General features: G+C 41.0%; 1 long non-coding RNA gene across 1 annotated transcript in view; it reads left to right on the top strand.

The window, feature by feature from the left end:
• LOC142069755 (uncharacterized) overlaps nt 1-21,744 on the top strand; it is an 89,390-nt gene that overhangs the window by 51,481 nt on the left and 16,165 nt on the right. The window lies entirely within an intron of this gene.

Here is a 21,744-nt window from a genome sequence, read left to right as displayed (position 1 = left end):
GAGCCGTACATGGAGCCGCATCCTAGATCCCAAAGCCCCAAATTCTTGTATAATCAATAGAAAAGTGCATTTGTTACTGTGCTCACCAGAACCTATTGCACCTTTAATTTTCCAGGTTTTTTTCCCCTTGGTTTCTGTGATTTTTCTTTTAGAAGTAATCCAGCATTTCAAAAATTGTCCCAGTCAGAGGGTGGAATACTGACAGCATAATCTGTGTCTATTTAATATCAATAATACATCTATATTTATTTAATATATTCTGTTGCCATATAGCCAATAAAGATTCAGTCACCACGTGTTCACCTACAGAAAAAATGTGAAGAGTCTACTAAAAGAAATGTTTAGTGGTGTCTATTCTCTATTGCCTCTTCGGTGAACTTGTTGAAATCAGACTATTGCTGGGAGGATGAGGCAGCTCAGAGGTCCATCATATGACCCATGGGCATGGCAGTGGAAGAAAGCCATATCTCCACCATCCTCCAAGCAGCACATGGACAACAAACATCTTCTTCTAAAGTCTTTTTCAGAGTCCAGGAGTGCCTGCAGGGGACCTTCTCACTTCTCTGCTCACAAGTGCCAAAATTCACAATCTTAGATGCCTAAAAGATAGAGTCCTACAATCCTACATCCATATTTACAAACACACACACACACACACCACAAGCTCTGCTCTGTGCTCCTTGGCCATAGCCAAAGATTCATGCAGTAGAGTCCATCACTCAAGAGAAAGTGCTGTGTGTCATCATTCAGCATGCTGGGGAGGGCGAGTGGGGTGGATCAGTGTTCACATCACACTCCCCATCAGTACTCGGGCTGGGCCAGGGAAGCTAATGATTCAACCAGCAGACCAAATATGGTGATTAATCCTGGTCTCGTGCCAACTGAGGCACTTTGTGCATACACTCAGAAGAAGCTTGTTGAGATACAATATAAAACACAGTTCAAAATTCCAGCACCACTCATGCTCACCTTTGAACTTTTCTCCCATTTCCAAAGCGTCCAAAACTGAGTGCTCAAGTTCCCTGCAGCAGTCCAAGTTTAAACATTTCTCTGCTAATATTAATTTAAGACCAGACTCTGATTTTTACTTATACTGGTTTGCCCACTAGTAACTCCATGGATTTGAGTCTAATTAGTCCTGATTAACCCTAGTGTGAGTGAGATCAGAATCAGGCACATGCCTTTTATCTGGATAAAAATATGGATGTTTAAGCTTGTAGCTAGGGCTGTAGAAAGAAGGAGCTTTCTGCTCCATTTATTAGTGAATCAGAGGAAGAGACAAAATGAGCAGACCTCATTTGTGTAAGTGACACTTCCCATGCTGGTATTAACATTTTTGGCCATTTTGGTTAAAATTATGATGTTGTAGTAATCAACTGTTATTATCCTTATTGTATGACTAAAGGGCATAAGAACTGTATTGAATGTGCCCTGAGCGAGGGATCCCCCAAACCAAGACCTCAGTCTTGAATCACTGAATTGTGAGGTGAAATGGTGAGGAATCTGATTAAGGATCCTAAATGCCATTTGAATCCTCTTCCATACCATTCCTTGCTGGGGCCTCAGAGTGTAATAGCAGATGTGAATAGACTCCACTGAGCACCCTTCTCCTCCTACCCAGTAACCAATAGACCTGAAACCACTGGGCTAGACATCAGAGCCTCAGGACCCAGGCTTGGCATTGTGGCTGATAACAGCATGGCAGTGAGAGACAATACAGGAGATTCAGCAACAACAAGGCACTCCAGACACAGAAACCTAAGAGCTGTAATCACTCATAGCTGGGCTAGGTGGTTGTGGCTTCTTGTGACTGGACTAGATGAGGAAGAGTGGTAGCAGCAGCAAAAAAAAAAAGAGAGAGAGAGAGAGAGAGATGGCAATGGAGAAGCAGCAAGGTATCTTCACGGAAGATGTGGGGCTGGAGGTGAATGTGACTGATTGCATCCCGAAACTTTGGCATTTTGCTACTCTGTCGCAACAACCTGTGAGTGAGGTGCAGCAGAGAAAAGGGGCTTTCATGTTAAAGACACACTTATTGATTGGATGCTCACCCCAGCAGGTGGGGAAAATGAGGTGCAGGATACTGCCAAAAGATACTGTGTGGGTGGGTGTTTTACTTATTTTTTGAAGGCTGTTGTGTTATTGCTGCAGTGTTTTCCCAAATTGGTGCCGTGTCTCCTTTTCCCTTAATAACACTTTTCTTATGTTATATGTTAATTCAATATCCATGAGTTATATGTTAACTCAGTATCCATGAAGGGAAAATGTTGCCTGTTAAAGGTGCCCATGAGAGGTATTTAAATTTCCCATCTTTTGGGTGGGCTCAAGATATTTTGTTTTACAATGTAAAGAGGAACCCCTAGATAGTGAATCATTCCTTTCTTGCCTCAAACAACACAAGGTGGAAAGGTTACAGATGGAATCTCTACTTTCTTAGGGCATGGCTATACTGGAAACTTCAAAGCACTGTCATGGGAGCCTCCCAGTGCTGGGAGTCTGTCCACACTAGCGTTTAAACCGCTCTCACTTGCTGCGCTCAGGAGGGTGATTTTTCACGCCCCTGAGCCAGCAAGTTAGAGCACTATAAAATGTAAGTGTAGCCAAGCCCTTTTTCTCTGCTACAGACAGTCAATATTTTTCTAACAAAATGTTTTTCCATTGGACAATGCCGTTTTACGGAAATCCAAACTTTCTGCAGGAAAGTGTTGATTTCAACAAAATTTCATTTTGAAATGAAAAATCAAAAGGAAGCATTCTGTTAATGTTAACAATTCTGTTTGACAGTTTTAAATAGCGCATTTTGATTTTTTGTTTCAAAATGACTTTCAAAATGTTTATTTCATATTATTAAAAAAAGGTACAGCAAAACATAATGGTTCAGTTTTTCCCCCCAAATGAAACATCCTGATTGACCCTAAGCAAAACAAAATTGAAAATTTGTTTTGCAGGAATATTTAAAATTCGATGTTATTCTGAATGAAAACAAATTTTAAAATTGTGGAATTTTCCATGAAATAGAAATTCCAGTTTCCAGACAGCTCCAGTGTCCACTGTTTTATGCATTTTCTCATTTTGCGTAAACAAAACAAACAAACATCAAAAAACAACAAAAGCAACCTATCATTCTAATTACACACACATTTTTAATGTGCTATTAATCTGGAGTTGAATTTTACTTTTCAAATAATAAACCCCATTTTATCCCTTTAAAATCTGATAAAGTATGTAACTTAATGTTTTGAGTGAATGTTTTGACTTTATATTTCTTGAGAAAGAGTTGTGTACTAATTATCAGCAACATTTCTTCCCTTACTCAGCACTTGTGCGTACTATAGCTATGCCTTTATATTACCTAATGTCTAATTGATTATTAGTTAAGAGATCCTAATTCAGCAAAATGAAAGAATGGCACAAAGACTAGCCAGTGGGGTCATGCTCTTCTAATAACCAACTCATTTCCAGCTGTTCAAGCAATAAAATAGAAGGAAATTGTAACTGCTTTAAAAGTGCCTTTGGGCAAAATTCATTTTCCAGATTATGCATTTGCTGTATAAATTCTTCTTGAAGCATAACATTATTAGATTATAAAATGTATTTTCCTTACATTTACACTTTACCCTAAACTTAAGAGTGGACTTTCTGTTTATAGATATACCACATATTAGTAAGCAAGTATGGAATAAAGTTTAAAAAGCACATTAAAATGTATGTAAAGCAACAAACAACAAAGTCATTATAGCTATTTTCATTCGGTTGAATATTATAAAATGCCTTCATAATACAAATGAACATTACAGTACAGCCAAGAATTTGAATACAGTTGTTACTGCAATTGGCATTAAAGAAGTGCAGTGACTATGAGAAAGATGCTTCTTTAAGCTCCATGTAATTAAAAAAAAATACCCCTCTCTAAAACATTTTTAAAATAGTTTCCTTTTATTTATTCCTTTTATTCGATTTTATTAACCGAGAGTTAGTGTAATACCTGGGGGAGCAAACAGCTGTGCATATCTCTCTAACAGTGTTATAGAGGGCAGACAATTTATGAGTTTACCCTGTATAAGCTTTATATAGAGTAAAACAGATTTATTTGGGGTTTGGATCCCATTGAGAATTGGGTGTCTGGGTGCTGGAAATAGGTGACTTGCTGAGCAGTTTTTGGTTAAAGTCTGCAGTTTTGGGGGTATGGACCAGACATGGGTCTGTGTTGCAGCAGACTAGCATGTCTGGCTCAACAAGTGTTCTGGAGTCCCAAGCTGACAGGGAAAACGGGCTCAGAGATACTTTCAGCACATCAGGTGACAGTCCCAAAGGGTCTCTGTGACTGAACCTGTCACACAAGCTACCAAGTTAGGGCCCAACCAACCAACCAACCAGTCACCTCTTTTAGCTACCATATGAAGATAATAATGAGGAATTCTCACACATAAATAATTCCTTAGTCAACTGGATGTAAAACTATAAAAACACTAAAATGTAACAATTCTGTACTTTTCAACATGCACCAGCACCAGCCACTAGTAGTGGTTTGTTTATATAATCAGCTGATCTGAGAGGACATGTTCATCACGGTCTAATCTTGTGCCATCAGAACTGATATATTTTTATTAATATTTATGAACTTTGTTTTAACTTTTTAATATGACAAAATCTATATCGGTTAACAAAAAAAAAAAAAAAGACTAAATCTCCTTTACCAAATCACATCTCTTATTTGCTTAAATTTTCAGCTCTAAGCTGAGAAAGTGTGTCACATTTTGGTCCGATAGTGTTGCGCTTAAAAACAAGTTGCAAAATTTATCAAATGCCAAAAAATTAACAACTGTCTAAATTTGAAGCTCCCTTTGAGCTTGAGGCCCAGGCCAAATGGACCTCGTCTCCCCTGCCCCTGTCTGATTGGCCCTGGTCCCGTCCTTCTGCTGGGATTTCCATTCTGCAACCCTGTATGGGATTGCTGCCAATGATGTTGTTAGAAGTAAAGATATCTGCCTCTAACTTAAGGGTAGAGCTAATCAATTTTGATGACTTGTTGATGGCCATGATTCAGTTTCCAGACATAGCCTGTTTTCTGCGACAAAAATGGAAGTTAAATCCACGCTGAAGGTTACAAGTAAAAGCTATAAAACAGAGGAATTCATATTTGGACACAGACATGTTCCCCAAACTGTCACAGTGCATGATCTTTGAGCTTCTTTAAAACACTGCTTTTTAGTATTTATTTAGTAGTGTTCAGAATATTTCATACCATACTAAGTAATTAAATTATATACCAATAAAAAAATACAAATGTCCATTAATAACATGTTGTAGGATCACATTTTGTATTTTGGCCCTCATGAAGATACAAACAAGACAAAGTATAGCTCTCCAAGATTGGCTGGCAGCATGGGGCTGGGACTGGGGCTGGGGCAGGGGAGAGGTGGGCGAGCAGGCAGCTTCTCAGCTCAGGGGAAGGGACCTAGGGGGAGGCGGTGGAGTGCGGGCAGAAAGAGGTGGAATGGGGGTGGGGCTTAGGAGAAAGAGGGGCAGTACCTCAGGGGAGGGGGTGGAGCCAGAATAGGGCACCCTCTGCCAAAACCAAAAGTCAGCACCTATGGACTTCAGTGTACAAATGTAAGTTGGTGTCTCAGTCATATACATTCATGTTAATTTCAGCAAGTGTGCCTACTTATAAGTTGATCTGTCCATGACATCTCAATAAAGGTGCTGAGGAATGATGACTTTAGATAGGTAATCTACATAACACTTCAAGAACTACCCTTTATTTTCTGAATACAAATCTCACTGCAGTGGCAATGCTGCCATATCAGTGGTACATATCTTTTTACTGAATGATAATTTTGACATTTATATTCCAAAAAATGTGCAGTGAATAAGGAGGAAGGCAAAGTATTTGCAGGCAATTGTGGTTGCCAAAAAGGTTGCATTTCAGCTGGTGCATGTGAAACCTAATAAGACTGCACAGTGCATCAAAATGGAATTCAGTGAGTGACTGCAGCTGAATTGTGTGAGAGCATGTCCCTAGAAGGAAGGGAGCAAGTTAAAACTAAAATACTATTATGAGCTGGGTGAAACATTGTTATAGGTTGGATTAAAATCCCATTGAAGTTGGTATGCGTGAACTCACTCTTTGATTAACATAACTGTAAACATGAACATCACTTAAGAAAAAACGTGTGTGTGTGAACCCATCAAGGAGCTTTGGGGTTGGGTATTATTTTGGATAGCTGAATGTGGATGTGTGAGAGAACACACAAAAACTGAGGACATGGACAAGAACAGAGAAGGGCAAAGGGGAAAAAAGCAAGAAAGCCTCTGAGGACAGTTTGACTCTGGAAAAAGCTAAAGAGCAAACTTTTGGATCTGTTTTCTCCAGAGACTTGCAGCTACCAGCTTAGAAACTTTTCCTTTTATTCTTGGTTCTGTCTGTATGCAGAGGCATAGACTTTGTACATTCTTTGCAAATAAACAAAAAAGGATCATAGAAAAATATCAGATTCCATCAATTTCTACTTCCAGCAGGAACATTCCCAGGACCTTGAAATCTGACTGACCATTTAGGTCAACTGTGCAACAACACATTAATTTAGGAGACTGCAGAATGCACTCTTCCAGAGGTGCTGTATATGACCCATATTGATTTATTTGAATGCATGTAATTCAGTTTCATGTTGGGCATAACAATAAAACAGGTTGTTGGACAATTTGGTATAATTTAGTAAATACTCCCAAATGCAAGGGATATCCGAGAGACTACAATTTAACACTTGGTTTCACTAAAATCCAGATAAGCCCTTTTCTCATTCACTGCACACCTTGCACAATTTTCCAAATGTAGGTAAGCTAGCCATGCAGAAAGTAGTGTTGTCAATGTTTGCTTAAACTTGTAACATCCACAGCTATCATTTAAAAAATACTGCTCATTTTCGGAATCCCATATTCATAATTAAGTCAAATCAAAATCAGTTTCCACCAGAACATTCAAATACACATCTCCCTAATGAACTCCCTTACACTCCCAAATTTCACTATACTGACTGCACTAGAGCTAGTCACAAACATTTTGCACTAGAGCTAGTCACAAACAGCCACAAGATTTTTGTATAGTGAACAAAGAGGTTTTTTAAAATCTCCTCAGACTCACAACATGGATTATTATTGTCTAAAACAGAAAAGAACATATTTTTGTCAGAGACCAAGTTTAGAAAATTTTAGCACAGATGGTCAAAGTTTCAGATTATTTGTAACTGAGAACAATGGATTAGAATGGAAGCTATTATGTAACCTTAAACACTGGCCCTCATTACAGCTCCTGTTATAATACAGATATAGATGGGCAGCATGATTCTGTGTAATATTTTGGGAGATTTCTGAGATTCTGTGTGCCATAAAACAGATCTGAAGAGTATTTGAGCTTTTTCAGTGAACTTTAGACTCCATAATAATAAAGCCAATCAACAGGGCAACTGGCCCAAGAACAAAACCTCAGAACTCTGTTTAGTGATTAAATCCTTTGTTTATTGTTGTTACATCATCAGCTCACCAAAAGCCTTTCTCCTTTAAATGATCAAGCCTGTAAGTTATTTTGTGACCAAATGAAGTTTTTCAACTTTGAAGAGAAAATGTTCTCATAGTATTCATTCAACCAATTTAGGAAGGCTTGATGCACTAATTAAATAACATTTCTTTTCTATTTTCCTGGTAAATAACCTGTAAAGGTTTTCCAATTGCTCATTAAAACATTTGATGTCTGCTAATGCTTCTTGAAGGAGTTTTGCACACCACTTGCATGGTGCAATAAATTTTAAACTGAAAATAAGGAAGCATGTATGCAAACACTCTTAAGAAACAATCTAAATATGTTTCTTTGTGTGTGTGTGTGCATGTGTGCACAGTAGCAGTACAACTTCTGGCAAAGAAGTTTTTGTTTTTAAATGCAGAAAAACTGCCATAGCAGAGCAGCAATAATTTGAATTTTTAAAACTAGAAAGGTCACACTGGTCACTATAATGAGACTACAGAGGTACATCAGAGACCTAAAAGTGTTAGAAAACATATATGAACTAATTTATAATTGGGGTTGTTACTTCAGCTCCGGAGCTATTGGGCCTGGTTCTGCTCTCATTATCACTTCATTCGTTTAACTCAGGAATAACTCCATTGAAGTCTATTAAGTTATAGTGCTGGAACACTATAATGAATGAAACATATTAATGAATGAAAAAGTCAGAGCTATTCCCCCATAGGCTTGACTTTATGATCTACCCTGAGTAAGGAACAGTGCATAGCTCTTCTGTGCAGAGCAGACCAGGAAATTATTTGTGATTTAGAGTCACAATTCCTCCTCTGCTTCTACCTTGCTTTGTGGGTGGAATAAGTAATTTAATCTCTTTTCATGAACCAGCTTATTGCCCCTTACTCCTGTTTGCCAAACTACTACGCTTGCTAGTGACTAGAGGGCAAATCCAAGACTTCTCCAACTACACACCTTTTTCACTTCCTCCCTACATACTTACATATAGGGTAGGATTACCAAGTGATGGAGCTTACTTGTCAGACAGAAGTCACAACCTGTGCAGGCCCTTGCAGGGTACTTCTGCACAGGGTCAGTTTTATGCATGTAACTACTTCCATTACCTGTATGAATAGTTCCATTAAAGTCAAAGTTAAGCAAGTGTATAAGTGTTTGCAGGGCCAAAATCTTTTCTGTTCAGGTTTAGAGCTAGTTTTGGAAGAAATGCAATATGTCATTCAAGGAGATGGACTCCACTTTATTTCCATGTGTCTTTTATTATTATTCAACCAGTTTGGTCCCCATAGTACTGGGCAATGTACAAACACATAATAAATGACAGTCTCACCTCCAAAGACCTCACAGTTTGAAAACACAAACATTCTTCAAAGCAGCGTGTGCTTGTGTAACCCCCGAATTTACATTTCCTGCATGTAACCTCAGGACTTGACAGTACTGCAATACTGTCCACGGCTGACTAAAAACCAAATACCACATAGCTAGGAATAATCTTAGGCCCTCAGAGGCAAGGCCATGCAACTGCCTGTTTGCAGTTTGCTAATCAGAATGGGAGGATTAGACAGGGACTTAATGTTCCATGGGAATGGAAGGAATGTTTGGACAAATCAGCCTTGGTTAAATGCCCTGATATACAAGTTTTATTGTTGTCATGACTAGAAATACTAGAATAATAAGAGATAATGAGTAGATATACTAGAATAATAAGAGATAACGAGTAGTGTGCTGATATTAGGAGTATTGGTGACCCACTAGGAGTCACTATGAGTTATGTGCTTTGTTTAAGGTATCTATAAAAGATTAGGCAAAAGGATACACTTTGGAGCAGTCCGAGAAAACTTTTCTTTGGGCAAGGAGCTGACACCCCAAACTCCCTAGTGGGAAGGCAATTGACCATCGACGATCTGCTGTCACTTATTTGAAAACATTTCAGACTATGGTAATTATGTCTTGAAATGCTCTGACCCTATTCCGATAATATAGATGTGTGTGTGTGTGCACTTGAGAGTAATAAAAAGTAGTTTTAGGTAAAAACACCCTGATTTGTATCAATCATATATCAGATGGAGAAGCTGTGTACCCATTGATTTATTCCTGATACCGCCTGGAGAGAAAAAGTAAAGTTACTACTGCTTTTGATTCTGAAACCCTGCATAACACTGTATAGTACTTTTTTTTGCTTTCTTTTTGTCTTTTTAAAAGAAAGTTTACATTGCACAAGTCATTTAGTAATAAATAAAAAACAAATATATTGCTCCACTAATTGCCACTCACACTGAGTAAGAGGTTTTGGTTTTAATGTCTAGCTGTGAAATGTCTGGATGATGGTAGGCTGTGAACATTTCTAATGTCAAGTCAGACTTTTGTTTTACATTGTTTATTAATTCATTTGTTTCCATAATATGATTAAGTATACTGTTCTGCAATATGCGCAATACACATTCCAATGGGCAAAATTGGTAGAGAAGCCGTCTGAGCCTCAGGCACAGAATGAGTAAGATTTCTTGAGTCTCCTCCTTGCACTTTCTTTAAACAGCCCAAAGAAAAGGGAATGGGTGGCAGTCTCTTTTCTAATGAATTCCAATTCAACAGTTTCTTGCTGGAGAGAAATTGGAATTCATTTGCAAATTGGATACAATTAACTTAGGCTTGAATAGAGACTGGGAGTGGCTAAGTCATTATGCAAGGTAGCCTATTTCCCCTTGTTTTTTCCTAACCCCCTCCCCCCGCCTCCTCAGATGTTCTTGTTAAACCCTAGATTTGTGCTTGAAAAGGCCCACCTTGATTATCATACACATTGTAAGGAGAGTGATCACTTTAGATAAGCTATTACCAGCAGGAGAGTGGGGTGGGGGAGGTATTTTTTTCATGCTTTGTGTGTATAAAAAGATCTTCTACACTTTCCACAGTATGCATCTGATGAAGTGAGCTGTAGCTTACGAAAGCTTATGCTCAAATAAATTGGTTAGTCTCTAAGGTGCCACAAGTACTCCTTTTCTTTTTGCGAATACAAACTAACACGGCTGTTACTCTGAAACCTAGTTTTTAAATGTTCATAGTCAGTCTTAGTCTTTGGTTTGCTTATAAACGTAACCAGAGGTAGCAAAAGCTCTTTGACATATAATTTCACTCTCATAGTAGACATTTGCCAAACAGTGCCAAGATAATTCAGTCCTCATTTAAGAGTGTAAGTGCTATACCTTCCAACCTATGGAAGGCATTTATTATCCTACATGCCTCGCTTCCACCTATTTGAAATAATGGAAAGTGATGGGTATATGCCAGTTTCTTCTCATATTGTTGGAATGAGGGCCTGCAGTTGTGCCTGCCCAGTCATCAGACAGCCAAGGAATACAGCTGGGACACAGAAGAACCAACTGATTGGATAAGGCTGACAGGTGGCTTGCTATTAAGCCTAGCAACTGCAGAGTATCAGTGGTTGTTCAATGCACATGTCTCTGTGTTATCAGCATCCTTATGCCTGCATCACTCCAAGTCCTGTTCCTGCCCTGTGTCCAGCCTCATTCTATCCCTGCTTCTGCCTCATTCCAGCCCTGCTCCTGCCTTGGAACCATCCCTGCTCTTGTCTAATCTGATCTAGGGTTTCCAACCCGCCAGGATTGTCCTGGAGTCTCCAGAAATTAAGATTAATCTTTAATTAAAGATTATATCATGTGATGAAACTCCAGGAATATGTCCAACCCTCCAGGAATATGTCCAATGCAAAATTGGCAACCCCATCTCTGGCTCCAGATTACTCAGCTCTGACACTAGACTCTGATTCCTGGCTCCAACTCTGTCTTGATCTGTGGCTCTGGCATTCAGACTCTGACTTTGGTTTTGACCTTCAGCTCTGACCCCTGGCTCTGACTTTGTCTTGATCTTAGGCTTTGGAATTTGGACTCTGACCACTAGGCCTGACCACCTATGAGCCAGTCTCCTTGCACATACACAGTTATCCAGATTGTTAAAGAAGAAATGCTGGGCCAGGGGACAAATCAGAAACTGGTGGGATATTTTACGGGCTATGTACTGATCAGTAATCTTATCCTTCCGCTTGAGGAAATGATAGCCTGCCTTTTTTGTTTTAAAGGAACAGTAGTAATAAATGCAAACTCTACACTAAATGAAACATTTGATAGCAAAGAATGTGAGAGTTGGATTGTGAGATTGAAAGCAAAATTGAAATAATTATTTTGATAGAGTAGAGAGATTGCAGGGTCTTTAAAAGTGTATTTATGAAAAAAAAAACAAAGCACTGCAGGCTATCTACTAGGACAAGTAAATCTCAGCAAAAGAGATTTCTGAATTTGTGTTCTCATAAGTTTCAGGAAATAAATCCCTGCCATAACCTTCTAAATGGCAACTGGGTACCCAAAGCAGCAGAGTCAACAACTACAAAAAGCACATGGAAATTGTGAGGCATCCATGAGTCGAGGGAACATGGATATGATTCACACTGGGGTCTACTCTATATTTAAGTTATTTCATTTAATTAAAACATGATTTTTAATCTCAGGTTAAAGTACATTCAAATATATGTAATTATCAAGAAAAACAGAATGGCTTTGCCAGTTTCTTCTACCATCCTGACTCTCCATAATGGAAAAGATGGTTATGAGCACAAGATATGTTCCCCTAAACAACTCCACACTCTATGTAGATACAGACGTGTGCACACAAGGTATAAACCAGGTCCCATGGAAGTCAATAGGAGTTTTGCCATTGACTTCAGTGGGGCCAGGATTTCAGCCTAATGCTTTTCTTTGGCTGGCTATGGGCCTGCTTGAAGGCATGGAATCCTTTCAGATACATTTATTCTTTATCCCTGTTCTGTTCCTCCTGCCATATCTCCTCCTGAAAGATGATGCTACGGCACTTCACCATATCATGTCAACATCACCTAGAATTCCTGAGCTTCCCTCTTACTCTTATTTACTTTATCCATTAAGTTTATGATTAAAAAATAATGAATAGGTTCCTGCATGGCTGCAGGGAGTATACAAATGGTGTCCTGCCATAAATAGATAATCTTAGCAACAGCTTTGCCCTTTATATGAGAAAACAATGAGCTTTCAGTTGATTTCTTTCAAGGTCAGTAGTACTCAAAGTGGTTAGTATTCTGTGAAAACACATTTCATCATGATCTAATGTCCCTTTTTCTCTCCGTAGATAACCAGGAACAGCATATAAAATCAGGGTATTCACTGAATATGTGCAATCAAATGGGTAAGGACTCAAAGTGGAGTTTTGTATACATTTCCTTTCCATACCGGTATTGACTGATCATTTCTTGTCCAAAACTGTGGGTAATTGACATGCAATTTTGACCACCAGACTCCTGACTAGAGCTGGTCAGAAAATAGCTTCCCCATCCTTCTATATAAATATAAAATCAAACCGTTCATTTGGATAATATCAAAGTGTTTCTTTTTAGTTTTGACCATTTTTATTTACCCAAAAAACATAAATTAACCTAAATTTTGGAACAAAAAGTTGTTCTGAACCAAAACATTGAACTCATCATTGAGAAAATGTTGAAATGGGAAGCTGACAATTTTGAAACTCTTTAAAATTCAAAATAGAAAAATTGTCAAAACGGGCCCATTCCTGTCAATAGCTTTGTTTTTGACAAATCAGCATTTGATGAAGAAAAAAAAATGTTTCATGGAAAAATTCCTTGCCAGCTCTGCTCTGACCTTATTTTCAGAGAACTGATATGAAACAATCACTGACACTACTCCAGAATCCAGGTGAAACTAATAAAATGAGCAGATAGCCGCAAATGATGTAAATAGAGTCTGGATGAGCTTACCCCTGGCATCTAGTGATGAGCTGTGGAAAAAGACCTCAGAAGCTGATCTTGTTTTCATGGATACACCCACCCTGCCTAGGTGCTCAGCATGATGGGATTGTTTTCCCAAATGATCACTTGTGGCTGGTGTTGGATCCCCAGTCTCCTTGTTATTGGGGCAAGAGTAATAAAGTGTTTTTATCCTTGTTGTGTGAACCGAGGGCAGCACAACTGTACCTGGCATACCCCAGTGGAGGGACTCACCCTCAACTGAACCACACTTGTTAGGCAGGGGACATGGGTTCCAAAGCTCAATGTGTGTAGAGAGGGTGGGGACAGGGACTTGTACCTGATGTTGTAGGTCCTAGACACTGTTTAACCCTTCCTCTCTTCATGGTATAATAAATGAGCTCATTTGACCAAATTGAGAGTCTTGTTACATGCTGCAGAGCTGAAATCACTGATGCCTAGGTCTAAGTATTAGACCTACTTTGGGACAGTGTTTCTATTGCAAAAGGCTGCCCCACTAACAGCTGAAATCACTGACAGCTGTGTTAAGTGTGTGGGGGAGGGGCTGAAGACATCTTGGCAAGTGGCTACCAGGGTGGCTGGTAGAGAGGCATGGCAAGCAGCTAGCAGAGATGCTGGAGGAGAGGTGTGGCCAGCAGGATGGCTGGTGGAGAGGTATGGCAAGCAGCCAGCAGAGAAGCTGGTGGAGAGGGCCAGAGCAGAGCTCCGCAGAGTCGTGGCAATCAGCCGTTGGAGCAACGATCAACTGCCTGAGTAGTGCAGCATCTAAGGTGCCTCCTTACCCCGCCCTCCAGCCTTCCACACAGGGTGAGAGGTGAACTCTGCAGATGAACCTCTGAACTCTGGGGCTGCACTGGCTGAGGACAGCAACTGTGAGTTGGGTACAGAGAAGGGACAGGCACGTTAAAGGGACATTTGGGTTGCTGGACTTAAGATCCTGAGAGAAAAAGGACACTGCCCAAATTACTTGCAGGTGGGTCTTTTGCTCATGGTTTGTGTTTATGAATCCTAGTTGCAGTGTTTTCCCAAATTAATGCTAAATTAATTCACTCCTTTTATTAAAAGTTTTTGTTACACTCAGACTCTGTGCTTGTGAGAGAGGAGGTATTGTCTCTTAGAGGCACCCAGCAGGTGGTGTGTAATTGTCCCAGGTCACTTGAGCCAGTTTTGTGTTGTATTGTTGAAAAAGAACCCCTAGATACTGCACCCAGCCCTTGTTGCTGCTGACTCCACCTTGCAGAAGGGTTACATATCAATATGAAATATTGACTCTGGAAAAACATAAACAAATACATTTTGCTAAACAACTTAGGGTTGTGATTGAAAACTGAAGAAAACCAGATGTAAGAAGGCCCTGAGCCTAACGAGAGGTATGTTTTGGTGGCTCCCACAATGAGAGATGGCAAAAGTACAGGATGGACTGGGTCCCATGAGATTTCCAGCCCCCACAGGACTTCTGGGTAGGTGTGACAGGATTCCTGAGGTGCAACCTGGGACTGTGGGACTGCTGTGCCCCCTTTACTCACTGTTCTGGGTTGTCTCTCACAATGCCTTACTGATGATAAGCAGCAAACCCCTCCAGGTGCTGTTACCACTCAGCATAACAGTATGAGGGGGGCAATACCCAGCTAGATTGCATGAATGCTCCCAGAGCCACTCATGAATCATGCAGAGAAAGGCACCAGCCCAATCCCCCCAGCTCCCAGTCTTGCACCCTAGGAATATACCATATTACACTGCTCAAGACCCTTTCCTGGGTAATGTGAGTTTATTAATTGCTTCACCACTTCATCAATGGAAAGTGGATATGAACCAGTGTTTTTTGACTTGAGCACATTTTATAAGCACTACAGGTATATTCACCGGTAAAGAATGTTAGGATATAGATATTCAGGCCTGTCTGCAAAGGCCTGTACTTTAAGAATTTAGGTGTATTCTTATCGCTTAGCTAGTTCTAGAGGTATAAAAGAAAGAAATCACTGTCTGCCGGTGTAAGGGCCTTCTCTTACTGTGACAGATTGAGGCCCTGTTCTTAGGCTAAGGCCTTTGGCTAAGCAGCAGAGGCAGCCATAAACTGGGAAGCAAACAATCACATCCTCACATTCCAAACTAGTCACACTGAAATAAGGTGCTATTCGGCTGTTAGGAATACAATCCTGTCCTAATAGTTCCTATCACCTCCAGAGAAAGGGAAGTGCCTAGAAAATGTAAAAGGAAACTTAGTTTGATAGCATCCTGTCTGGCAAGAACTCACTTATCAACAGCTGGGATGTGAAATCCTCACTTCTGTATTGTCTTGTCATTATAGTTCCCACTTTGCTATTGTTTGTCTGTATAATCTCTTTCTGGTTCTGTGATTGTTCCTGTCTGCTGTATAATTAATTTTGCTGGGTGTAAACTAATTAAGGTGGTGGGATATAATTGGTTACATAATCATGTTACAATATGTTAGGATTGGTTAGTTAAATTTCATGAAAATGATTGGTTAATGTATAGCTAAGCAGAACTCAAGTTTTACTATATAATCTGTAGTCAATGAGGAAGTGACCGGGTGTGGGTGGGGGTGGGCATGTGGGTGTGTGAGATGGGAATGGGGGTAAGAACATTGGAATCATGTTTTGCTAAAGGGGGAGATGGGAACAGGGAATGGGGGTAAGAAAATTGGAATCATGTTTTGCTAAAGGGGGAGATGGGAACAGGGAATGGGAGTAAGGAAGTTGGAATCATGTTTGGCTAAGGGTAGGAATGGGAACAGGGACACAGGTGTAAGGCTCTGTGGTGTCAGAGCTGGGAAGGAGGATACTAAGGAAGGAAACTGGAATCATGCTTGCTGGAAGTTCAACCCAATAAACACCGAATTGTTTGCACCTTTGGACTTCGGGTATTGTTGCTCTCTGTTCATGTGAGAAGGACCAGGGAAGTAAGTGGGTGAAGGAATAAGCCCTCTTGATTACGAAAGATAGATTTTAAGTGATTATAAGTGATAGGCAAAAAGTCAGAGTAGTTATCAAACAAACACACAAAACAAGCACACAATCTAAATCTTAAAACCGTAAGACTCTAGGCAGTATTTAGATCAAGCAGTTTTCTCACCCCACTGGATATTAAAGTTCATAATACACAGGTTTCACCCTTGAAACCTGAGCCAGTGTCCTCTGTTGGAGTCGTCAGTCTTCTGAGTGTTCTTGTTGCTTGCAGTGTAGGTCGGGGGAGGAGAAAAGGCCAAGATGGAGCCCCTGTGTTATATACCCTTAGTCCATGTGCTTGGAGAACATAAGGCATGTCTGGTGGGCATTGCTGAGTCACTAGGCAAGGCTGAGCAATTCCCCTGGTGTGGCCTTGTGCAAGTGAGCCATGGAAATGTAACTCCCTTGCTGGACAATGGCTGTTAATTATTGTTCAACATCCACCCTTGTTCTTGTTTCTGGGGATCTAATATTTGGGTGATTCCCCAACTAACAGCATATTTTAATGAAAACTATACAACGATCTCATAACTTCATATGCACTAATGATATACATATTTAGCAAAAAGAAAAGGAGTACTTGTGGCACCTTAGAGACTAACCAATTTATTTGAGCATGAGCTTTCGTGAGCTACAGCTCACTTCATCGGATGCAAGTGAGCTGTAGCTCATGAAAGCTCATGCTCAAATAAATTGGTTAGTCTCTAAGGTGCCACAAGTACTCCTTTTCTTTTTGCGAATACAGACTAACACGGCTGTTACTCTGAAACCATACATATTTAGATAGAACCATAGCTTTAAGCAGATCATAACCTTTCCCCTTATACCTCACATATGAAATATCATAATTATATATAAATGAAGAATATGGGGTTTACATGGTGCTCCCCTGAGGAATAGACTGTCACAGTACGCTTAGGTCTTGCAAGATTTGGCCTGTAATTTGTAGCCATAAGGTCTCATAGGATTCAGCACAAGGTTTGGAGCCATGATAAGAGCCATGTGCTCAGAGCCACTTCCTGTTTGCTGGTTTCCAGCAGTCAACCCACCATCCTCCTCTGCTAATTTTGTCAATTTTGGTTGGACATATTCCTGAAGGTTTCATGATAGGACATAATCGTTAAGTAAAGATTAGCCTTTAATTCCTGGAGACTTCAGGACCATCCTGGAGTATTGGAAACCCTATCCTCTGCCCACACAGATGGGGCTGCAGCTGGGAAGCCTCCCTGGGCTCTTCCTCCTGCTGCAGGTAGGCCAGCAGCTGTGCAAGCCAATGTGACTATGACTGACTATCTTTACCAGAAAGTTATTCTCTTTTGTTGTGCCACATGCAGAGATGCTCAGGGGCCAGTCAGGGGCCTAGGTAAGGGATGTCTCCCCTCCTCTGTGGGGCTCAGTGTGCTGGGGGTTAGGGGTTTGCATGCTTATATAGTTGCATTAGGGCAAATTCACTTAATATAGTTACAACCTTAGACTGCAGAGACTGTATCATTTCGGTCCCATCCCAAAGAGTCCTTTCCATTGCTAAGTATTCTGTGTTCATAACTTTCCACTGTCTTCTGGTGAATTTAGCTGTCAGTGCCCATAAATCTCACTGTCCCTACCACACTTTTATAGGGTAGAGATTATAAAAACTTTTTAGACCACCCACACCCAAAACAGTAATGGACATGTCTCCTCTTTATCTCTGCTCCTCTCCTTGGAGTCTTTGTCCATGAGAATGCACCATAGGTGCTGACTCCATGGGTGCTCTGGGGCTTGAGCACCCATGGAAAAAAAATAGTGGGTACTCAGCATCAACCAGCCACAGCTGTTCAGTGGGGCCCCACCAATCAACTATTCTGCAGGGCCCTGCCCTAACAGCTGATCCGGGGGGGGGGGGCACCAATCAGCTGTTTGGCAGCTGGGGGATGGGACTTGGGGGAGAGTGGAGAGCAGCCAGTGGCGAGCAGGGTCCTCAGGGAGAGGGTGGAGCAGGGGCAGGAAGAGGTGGAGGGAGGGTGGGGCCTCAGGAGACGGGGCAGAGTGGGGCCTTGGGGTTGAAGCTCCCCCTAGGGAAAATCAAAGTCAGCACCTATAGAATTCAGCCTTTTAATGTACAGTACAAGACAGGGGAGGTAGCTTATATTGCATATTACAATACTGAAAATGGAAGGCAAATTAGTACTTCCACACCTTGCTGAGCCCTGCACCTCCCAAGGGAAGCCAAAACAATGGGGGAGTGAATAGAAAATTAGAGAAAGGTGCTTGTGTTAACTGGGTTTTTTTAGAACCCCCAACAGGGTTAACTTAACTATTTCACTCCAGGCAGTGTCAGGAATAAATCAATAGGAAAACAAAAAGAAAAGGAGTACTTGTGGCACCTTAGAGACTAACCAATTTATTTGAGCATGAGCTTTCGTGAGCTACAGCTCACTTCATCAGATGCATACCGTGGAAACTGCAGCAGACTTTATATATACATAGAGAATATGAAAAAATACCTCCTCCCACCCCACTGTCCTGCTGGTAACAGCTTATTTAAAGTGATCAACAGGTGGGCCATTTCCAGCACAAATCCAGGTTCTCACCCTCCACCCCCCCACACAAATTCACTCTCCTGCTGGTGCTAGCCCATCCAAAGTGACAACTCTTTACATAATCAAGTCGGGCTAGCACCAGCAGGAGAGTGAATTTGTGTGGGGGGGTGGAGGGTGAGAAAACCTGGATTTGTGCTGGAAATGGCCCACCTGTTGATCACTTTAGATAAGCTGTTACCAGCAGGACAGTGGGGTGGGAGGAGGTATTTTTTCATATTCTCTGTGTATATATAAAGTCTGCTGCAGTTTCCACGGTATGCATCTGATGAAGTGAGCTGTAGCTCACGAAAGCTCATGCTCAAATAAATTGGTTAGTCTCTAAGGTGCCACAAGTACTCCTTTTCTTTTTGTGAATACAGACTAACACGGCTGTTCCTCTGAAACCTGTCAATAGGAAAACAGCAATTCTGTTTGATCAAGGATTAAATGCAAATAAGAGTGGCCTTGTCTAACACTGCAGTTTTAGATTTAGGCACACACAAACATAAGGAATAGTTTTAGAACATCCCAAATATTTACCAAACATCAGGAATTATATCGAGTAATTAAGAGCCAGTTCGCAGTGGCCAGTTTCTACTGCCAGGGAGAAAAGGTGTCAGGAAAAATGTCTTTCAAATGGATTTAGAGGACTGCTCCAAATTAACTCTGTATTATCTAATCTTTTATAACTAACTTCTGCAAAACACAAAGGTCATAATGACCCCTACAAAATCATCATTTTTCCTAACTTTCAATAAATGTCTAATAACAGAGGTGCTCAGTTTCAAGGTCTTCCATCCACTTATCTTCTTTCAGTCTCAGTTGTTGACTTGTCTTTCCCCTCCTCCCATTCTGATTAGCAGAAACTGTAGCTAGTTTTGATCTTGCTTCTGAAAACCTGTCTTCAAAATAACCCTTAACTATGTGGTGTTCTATTTAATTAATAAATAAATAGTGGCTGAGTGCAAATAATATGATTGCAGTTAGCGTAATGATATTCTGAGTTACACACACCCCTCAAATCCAGGGCAACAACAGTAAAAACCTGTGCTATCCATTGTGACAAAGTTCCCCCTCTGCCTTGGTGGGTCCTACACTTATTGGCGGATTTGCTTGCCTCAGAGATTCATGGCAGCCTTCAGTTTGGCCACTTTTCTTAGTGGCTCAAACCTGCTGTCCACTCTGCTAACCTCATCACTGGCCAGCATGGAGGAAACAGAGATCAATCCCCGCAGTCTCTGTGTCCCACCTAGTGGGTCGGGGACAGATCAGATCCCTTTCAAATTTAGTCCTTCCCTTCTGGTGTTTTTCACAGACCAGGTCAACTCCTCCTGTGTCCAATCAGGAGTTGGGGAGATGAGGGGAACACAGGCCCACCCTCTATACCAGGTTCCAGCCCAGGGCCTTGTTAGGATATAGATATTCAGGCCTGCCTGTAAAGGACCATACTTTAAGAATGTAGGTATATGTTTATCATTTAGCTAGTTATACAGGTATAAAAGAAAGAATCTGTGTAAGGGCCTTCTCTCACTGTGACAGTCTGAGGCCCTGTCCTTAGGCCAATGCCTTTGGCTGAATAGGAGGGGCAGCCATAAACTCGGAAGCAAACGGTCACATCCTCACATTCCAAACAAGGCAATCTGGGGCTGTTAGGAAGGTGATCTGATCTATCACCTCCAGAGAAAGGGAAGAGCCTAGAAGATGTAAAAGGAAATTTAGTTTGATAGTTTTCTGTCTGGTAAGAACTCACTTATCAATAGACACAGCGGGGAAACACTCATGTCTTTATAGATGTAGTTGTGAAATCCTCACTTCTGTATTTTTTTGTCATCATAGTTCCCCCTCTGCTGTTGTTTATTTGCATGGTCTCTGTCTGGTTCTGTGATTGTTTCTGTCTGCTGTATAATTAATTTTGGAGGGTGTAAACTAATTAAGGCAGTGGGATATAATTGGTTAGCTAATCATGTTACAGTATGTTAGGATTGGTTAGGTAAATTTTAGTAGAATGATTGGTTAAGGTATAGCTAAGAATATTACTATATAAATGAGGGGCAAACAGGAAGTAAGATGGGATTTGAAAATAAGGAAAAAGGAACTTAGATTTAACTTGCTGGAAGTTCACCCCAATAAACATTGAATTGTTTGTACCTTCAGACTTTGGGTATTGTTGCTCTCTGTTGATGTAAGAAGGACCAGGGAAGTGGGAGAGTGAAGGAATAAGTTATCCAACAGGCCCTGTGGATAGCAGCTGTCTACAATGTTCCCTGTATCAGCTGCATGACAGCTACAACTCCCTGGGCTACTTCCCCATGGCCTTCCCCGAGCACCTTCTTTATCCTTACTGCAGGATCTTCCTCCTGAAGCCTGATCACACTTGAACTCTTCAGTCCTCCAGCAGCACACCTTCTCACTCCCTGCTCCTTGCGCACTCCCCTACTAACCACTGGGAAGTCCTTTTTAAACCAGGTATCCAGATTAGCCTGCCTGCCATAATTGATTCTAAAAAGTTCGTAATTGGTTCCAGGTGTCTTGTTGGGAGGGATAGCTCAGTGGTTTGAGCATTGGCCTGCTAAACCCAGGGTTGTGAGTTCAATCCTTGAGGGGGCCATTTAGGGATCTGGGGCAAAAATTGGGGATTGGTCCTGCTTTGAGCAGGGGGTTGGACTAGGTGACCTCCTCAGGTCCCTTCCAACCCTGATATTCTATGATTAGCTTCTCTGTCTTAATGGTTCTAGCAAGTTCCTGATTGCTTTAGGGCAGCCCCTGCTCTGGTCACTCAGGGAACAGAAAACTGTTTATCCAGTGGCCAGTATATTTGCCTTCGACCAGCCTCCTGTACCCCACTGATCTGGGTCTGTCACACCA

Source organism: Caretta caretta, chromosome 1 (assembly GCF_965140235.1).
Source record: "Caretta caretta isolate rCarCar2 chromosome 1, rCarCar1.hap1, whole genome shotgun sequence".
Taxonomy (NCBI): Eukaryota; Metazoa; Chordata; order Testudines; family Cheloniidae; genus Caretta; species Caretta caretta.
This window is presented reverse-complemented; position numbering and strand designations above follow the sequence as displayed.